Source organism: Suncus etruscus, chromosome 18, assembly GCF_024139225.1.
Source record: "Suncus etruscus isolate mSunEtr1 chromosome 18, mSunEtr1.pri.cur, whole genome shotgun sequence".
Lineage (NCBI taxonomy): Eukaryota > Metazoa > Chordata > Mammalia > Eulipotyphla > Soricidae > Suncus > Suncus etruscus.
Genome location: NC_064865.1, coordinates 48,376,763 through 48,384,216, shown reverse-complemented (window position 1 = coordinate 48,384,216; position 7,454 = coordinate 48,376,763). Strand labels below are relative to the sequence as shown.

Genomic DNA, 7,454 nt, shown 5'->3' with positions numbered 1-7,454 from the left:
GGAAGGACTGCGGTTCGATCCCCCGGCGTCCCATATGGTCCCCCCAAGCCAGGGGCGATTTCTGAGCACATAGCCAGGAGTAACCCCTGAGCGTCAAACGGGTGTGGCCCAAAAAACAAAAAAAAAAAAAAGAGAGAGAGAAATGAGTGAAATAAGTCAGAAGGAGAGAGATAGAGACAGAGAAGTCTCACTCACTTATGGGTTTTAAGAAAAATAAAAGACATTCTTGCAATAATTTTTAGAGACAAAAGAGAAGAGGGATGGAAGTTCCAGTTCACGACATGAAGCTCACCACAAAGAGTGGTGAATCCAGTTAGAGAAATAACTACATTGAGAACTATCATAACAGTATGAATGAACGAGGGAAGTAGAAAGCCTGTCTAGAATACAGCCAGGGGTGGGGTGGGGAGGAGGGAGATTTGGGACATTGGTGATGGGAATGTTGCACCAATGAAGGGGGGTGTTCTTTACATGACTGAAACCCAACCACAATCATGTTTGTAATCAAGGTGTTTAAATAAATATGTTATTAAAAAATCTTTTTAAAAAGTCATAGGATTTATTAAAATCAGGGCTGAAAAAAATAGGACAGCAGGTAGGGCACTGTACTGTTTCTCTGTCGTTTTTGAGTAAGTCCTGAGCCAGGAGTTACCCCTGAGCATTGCTGGCTGTAGCCCAGTCATATACAGACACATATAAAAATTAGCAATATATTAAATGTAGATGAACACATTCTAGAATCAATAAATTTAGGAAGAATTAATAGAAAATATAGGGGCTGAGGCAGGCATTTTCCTTTCATGCAGCTGATCTGGGTTTGATCCCCAGCAACTCCATATGGTCTCCCAAAACCCTTCCAGGTTTGATCCATAAACACAGAGCCAGTATTAAACCCTGAGAACCATTGCTATAAGGTAGAAAAAAAACATGACTCCTTTTTCAAGGGTGAAAACTCAAAGGATTGAAGCATTTGCAAGGTACATTCTACTTCTGGAGATAGTCTTCACACTACAGGACCCACACCATCCACACCCCACACCCCACTGCTGAACACCACCAGGTTATAGTCCTGGTGGCCCTTAGCATCCACCCAAGTACTAAATCATCAGGTCTGCACAACTTGGCCAAATATCACCAGGTATGTCCCTCAGACTCTCTGAATACTAACACTGCTGGGAAGAAACTCAAAAACTCAAAACTCAAAACAAAACTCAAAACATATGAAGCCTTATGTGCTGCCTGCAATGACTGTGTTTTATATTCAAAGGCACAAATAGATTGAAAGTAGAAAGTTGGAAGAAGATAAATATACCAACTAGCCAAAAGAGAAATAATATTGGGACTACCCCAATATTAGGCACAATAGACTGTAAGATAAATATAGTTGAGAACCAGAGCAATAATACGGCAGTAGGGTGTTTTTGCCTTGCATACAACCAACCTGGTTTGGTCACCAACACCCCATATAGTCCCCTAAGCACAGCCAGTGGTAATCCATAAGTACAGAGCCAGGAGTAAGTCCAAAGCAGTGCTGGGGCCAATGTGATACCAAAAAAAAGTAATAAATGAAAACAGACAAGTCAAGTGCATAAACAAAAGGACATTTAGTAATAATAAAAGGACGACAAAGACTGGCCTGACAATCATAACAGAACTGCAAAATATATTAAATACAAGCTGACAATATTAAAGGAAGAAATGGACAATTCCACAATAATAGTTGTCAATTTCAATAAGAACATATTAACATGGAATAAGAGAGATTTGAACAATACCATAAATTAAATTGATTATCTATAGACTACATCACCTGGTAAAAGATGCATCTGAAAATCATCCAAGATAGCCAGGCTCTTGGCTTGAGCCTCATAAATTCAAAATAATTGAACTGAGATGAAAGATTTTCTCTGATCACATTGGAATCCAATTAGAAGAATACAGTAGAAGGAAATTTGGGGAATTTGTAAATAGGTGGAAATCAAACACCATACCGGTAAACAATCAACCTTCCTGTACTCAAAAACAAATTATAGATGGGGTGCTATTTATTATTTTTGTAGAGAAAATAATAAAGCATTAGAAGAAATGCTTAGCCCTGAAGTAGCCCAAAGACATGAAGACAATATTCCTTTGACATGCAAACCTGAGCTCTTTGTGTATGGCCACCCTGAAGGAAAACTTGGCATAAGTTCCTCCATCTTAAGACATCAGCCATTCTATACACACTAGCTGACCTCTCAGTCACACACACACACACACACACACACACAATCACACCCCATGTCCTGAAACCTTTCCTCTTCAGAATGAAGCATTGTGTTAGGTAGAGTTAGCTGACCTAGCAGTTACCTCCCTATCTAGACTTGAATCTCCCAACCATGTCCTGAACAAAGTACCAATCCATCAAAAGAAAAAGGAGGATACTAGTGGTCTGATAGTTCCCAAGAATATATGAACAATATACCCTTCAGATGAATCAAACCAATCATTGCAAATGGCATAAGGAATTTGTGATTTGTGGTTTCAGAGCATCAAAGGAAGCCCCTTACCCAAGATTGGGGTCGCTCTCCTTCTGAAGGGGACAGCCTTGCTTGGTCAGCGTTGGGACTCAACACTTGCTTGACTTGTGATTTGTGTATAATAAAACCGTTTAATACAGAGCTCGTTGCTTTGAGTGGTCTTTTGGATACCAGACCCTAACATTTGGAGAAGAGAAATGCAGAAATCCAAGCCCCACCAGCAGCATGAAGGTGACCTCCTGGACCCCAGCATTGATGTAGGATGCAAACAGCTCTGCATCACTAAGTTGAGCACTGTACCATGAGGCCAGTGTGCCTGGTGAGGCCTTGATTTTTTTTTAAAAGTTTTGGATCATGAGGTGGAATAATACTCACCTGTTCCTCTTTGCAGAGGGCAGTTAGAACATGGTGGCATTGGTGCTGGAAATGTTACACTGGTGAATGGGGGGGGGTGTTATTTTTATGAATTGAACCCAACTACAAGTAAGTTTATAATGATGGTGCTTAAATAAAGATATTATTTAAAAAAACATGATGATTGGAATGTATATGACTCATGATTAGCATCTTTACACAATTAGGCCTTACAACACCTGAATTGCTCCTATCTGATTAAAAAGAAAAAAGGAAAAGAAAAGGTTCTTTTTTGATTTCTTGTGTTTTGGTGGGGACACACACCTAACAATGCTCTGGTCATATAGGAGCTCAATTTCCAGTGGTTTTGTTTGTTTGTTTTTGGCCACACCCAGTGGCACTCTGGGATTACTCTTGGCTCTGCATTCAAAAATCACTGGTGACAGACTTGGGGGGGGGGGCGCATATGGGATACTGAGGATTAAATCCAAGTCAGCTGTATACAAACAAATGCCCTAGCCATTGTGCTATTGCTCTGACCCAATTTCTAGTCCAATTACTCCTGGTTCTGAAACTCAGAAATTTTCCTGGCAGTGCTCTAGGGACCATATAGGATGCTGGGGATTGAACTCAAGTTGGCATCATGCCAGGCAAGCGCTCTACTCACTGTACCATCTCTCCAGCTCCTAAAAAGAAGTGAGTAGTTTTTATTATTATCAATGTTTCCTATTGCTACCTAGAAGCAGCAATATATAATTCACTCTAATTAGTTCAACCTAGTTTACTCTTTTACAAATAAGACACTGAAAATTAGAAAAGATAAAATAATTCCTTAAGTACAATGAAGAATTCTGGCATGTTAGAATAGATGCCTAGAGATTATGTTTTAAAGTGTAATTATTATATGTTCTGTTAGAAAACTACTTTAATGCATTAAATAATTATACCATATCACATTACATAATGTAGTGTATTGAATATTGCAATCATATTTTCTGAAGCAAAAATATATGTTCAATGAAGAGAGTTTTCTTATTTATTAAATTAAAATTTAAGTAGTTTATTTCAGCAAACTTATATGTATGAAAATCTCTTTTTTTTTTAATTTTTTTTTATTTAAACACTTTGATTACATACATGATTGTGTTTGGGTTTCAGTCATAAAAGGAACACCACCCATCACCAGTGCAACATTCCCATCACCCAAGTCCCAAATCTCCCTCCTCCCCACCCAACCCCCGCCTGTACCCTAAACAGGCTCAACATTTCCCTCATACATTCTCAATATTAGGACAGTTCAAAATGTAGTTATTTCTCTAACTAAACTCATCACTCTTTGTGGTGAGCTTCCTGAGGTGAGCTGGAACTTCCAGCTCTTTTCTCTTTTGTGTCTGAAAATTATTATTACAAGGGTGTCTTTCATTTTTCTTAAAACCCATAGATGAGTGAGACCATTCTGCGTTTTTCTCTCTCTCTCTGACTTATTTCACTCAGCATAATAGATTCCATGTACATCCATGTATAGGAAAATTTCATGACTTCATCTCTCCTGACAGCTGCATAATATTCCATTGTGTATATGTACCACAGTTTCTTTAGCCATTCGTCTGTTGAAGGGCATCTTGGTTGTTTCCAGAGTCTTGCTATGGTAAATAGAGCTGCAATGAATATAGGTGTAAGGAAGGGGTTTTTGTATTGTATTTTTGTGTTCCTAGGGTATATTCCTAGGAGTGGTATAGCTGGATCGTATGGAAGCTCGATTTCCAGTTTTTGGAGGAATCTCCATATCGCTTTCCATAAAGGTTGAACTAGACAGCATTCCCACCAGCAGTGGATAAGAGTTCCTTTCTCTCCACATCCCCGCCAACACTGTTTATTCTCATTCTTTGTGATGTGTGCCATTCTCTGGGGTGTGAGGTGGTATCTCATCGTTGTTTTGATTTGCATCTCCCTGATGATTAGTGATGTGGAACATTTTTTCATGTGTCTTTTGGCCATGCGTATTTCTTCTTTGTCAAAGTGTCTGTTCATTTCTTCTCCCCATTTTTTGATGGGGTTAGATGTTTTTTTCTTGTAAAGTTCTGTCAGTGCCTTGTATATTTTGGAGATTAGCCCCTTATCTGATGGGTATTGGGTGAATAGTTTCTCCCACTCAGTGGGTGGCTCTTGTATCCTGGGCACTATTTCCTTTGAGGTGCAGAAGCTTCTCAGCTTAATATATTCCCATCTGTTAATCTCTGCTTTCACTTGCTTGGAGAGTGCAGTTTCCTCCTTGAAGATGCCTGTAATGTCCTGTAGTGTTTTGCCTATGTGCTGTTCTATATATCTTATGGTTTTGGGGCTGATATCGAGGTCTTTAATCCATTTGGATTTTACCTTTGTACATGATGTTAGCTGGGGGTCTAAGTTTAATTTTTTGCAAGTGGCTATCCAATTGTGCCAACACCACTTGTTGAAGAGGCTTTCCCTGCTCCATTTAGGATTTCCTGCTCCTTTATCAAAAATTAGATGGTTGTATCTCTGGGGAACATTTTCTGAGTATTCAAGCCTATTCCACTGATCTGAGGACCTATCCTTATTCCAATACCATGCTGTTTTGATAACTGTTGCTTTGTAGTACAGTTTAAAGTTGGGAAAAGTAATTCCTCCCATATTCTTTTTCCCAATGATTGCTTTAGCTATTCGAGGGTGTTTATTGTTCCAAATGAATTTCAAAAATGTCTGATCCACTTCTTTGAAGAATGTCATGGGTATCTTTAGAGGGATGGCATTAAATCTGTATAATGCCTTGGGGAGTATTGCCATTTTGATGATGTTAATCCTGCCAATCCATGAGCAGGGTATGTGTTTCCATTTCCGTGTGTCCTCTCTTATTTCTTGGAGCAGAGTTTTATAGTTTTCTTTGTATAGGTCCTTCACATATTTAGTCAAGTTGATTCCAAGATATTTGAGTTTGTGTGGTACTATTGTGAATGGGGTTGTTTTCTTAATGTCCATTTCATCCTTATTACTATTGGTATATAGAAAGGCCATTGATTTTTGTGTGTTAATTTTGTAGCCTGCCACCTTGCTATATGAGTCTATTGTTTCTAGAAGCTTTTTGATAGAGTCTTTAGGGTTTTCTAAGTAGAGTATCATGTCATCTGCAAACAGTGAGAGCTTGACTTCTTCCTTTCCTATCTGGATTCCCTTGATATCCTTTTCTTGCCTAATCGCTATAGCAAGTACTTCCAGTGCTATGTTGAATAGGAGTGGTGAGAGAGGACAGCCTTGTCTTGTGCCAGAATTTAGAGGGAAGGCTTTCAGTTTTTCTCCATTGAGGATAATATTTGCCACTGGCTTGTGGTAGATGGCCTTCACTATATTGAGAAAGGTTCCCTCCATTCCCATCTTGCTGAGAGTTTTGATCAAGAATGGGTGTTGGACCTTATCAAATACTTTCTCTGCATCTATTGATATGATCATGTGGTTTTTATTTTTCTTGTTATTGATGTTGTGTATTATGTTGATAGATTTACGGATGTTAAACCAGCCTTGCAATCCTGGGATGAAACCTACTTGATCGTAGTGGATGATCTTCTTAACGAGGCATTGAATCCTATTTGCCAGGATTTTGTTGAGGATCTTTGCATCTGCATTCATCAGTGATATTGGTCTGTAATTTTCTTTTTTGGTAGCGTCTCTGTCTGGTTTAGGTATCAAGGTGATGTTGGCTTCATAAAAGCTATTTGGAAGTGTTTCTGTTTGTTCAATTTCATGAAAGAGTCTTGCCAAGATTGGCAGTAGTTCCTCTTGGAAAGTTTGATAGAATTCATTAGTGAATCCATCTGGACCTGGGCTTTTGTTTTTCGGCAGACATTTGATTACTGTTTTAATTTCATCAATGGTGATGGGGGTGTTTAGATATGCTACATCCTCTTCCTTCAACCGTGGAAGATTATAAGAGTCCAAGAATTTATCCATTTCTTCCAGGTTCTCATTTTTAGTGGCGTAGAGTTTTTCAAAGTAGTTTCTGATTACCCTTTGAATCTCTGTCATATCAGTAGTGATCTCTCCTTTTTCATTCCTGATACGAGTTATCAAGTTTCTCTCTCTCTCTTTCTTTGTTAGGTTTGCCAGTGGTCTATCAATCTTGTTTATTTTTTCAAAGAACCAACTTTTGCTTTCGTTGATCTTTCGGATTGTTTTTTTGAGTTTCCACTTCGTTGATTTCTGCTCTCAGCTTTGTTATTTCCTTCTGTCTTCCTATTCTTGGGTCCTTTTGTTGAGCATTTTCTAGTTCTATTAGCTGTGTCATTAAGCTACTCAGGTAAGCTCCTTCTTCCTTCCTGATGTGTGCTTGCAAAGCTATAAATTTTCCTCTCAGTACTGCTTTTGCTGTGTCCCATAAGTTCTGAGAGTTTGTGTCTTTATTGTCATTTGTTTCCAGGAACCTTTTTATTTCCTCCTTGATTTCATCTCGGACCCACTGGTTATTGAGCATGAGGCTGTTTAACTTCCAGGTGTTAAAGTGTTTCTTCTGAGTCCCTTTGGAGTTCACAAATAATTTCAGAGCCTTGTGGTCAGCGAAGGTAGCCTGCA

The 7,454-nt window shown here is 38.8% G+C and overlaps 1 pseudogene; it reads left to right on the top strand.

Annotated features, from left to right (window-relative positions):
* The first annotated feature begins 3,008 nt into the window (after window positions 1-3,008).
* Window positions 3,009-3,132, top strand: LOC125996834 (uncharacterized; annotated as a pseudogene).
* The last annotated feature ends 4,322 nt before the right edge of the window (window positions 3,133-7,454 follow it).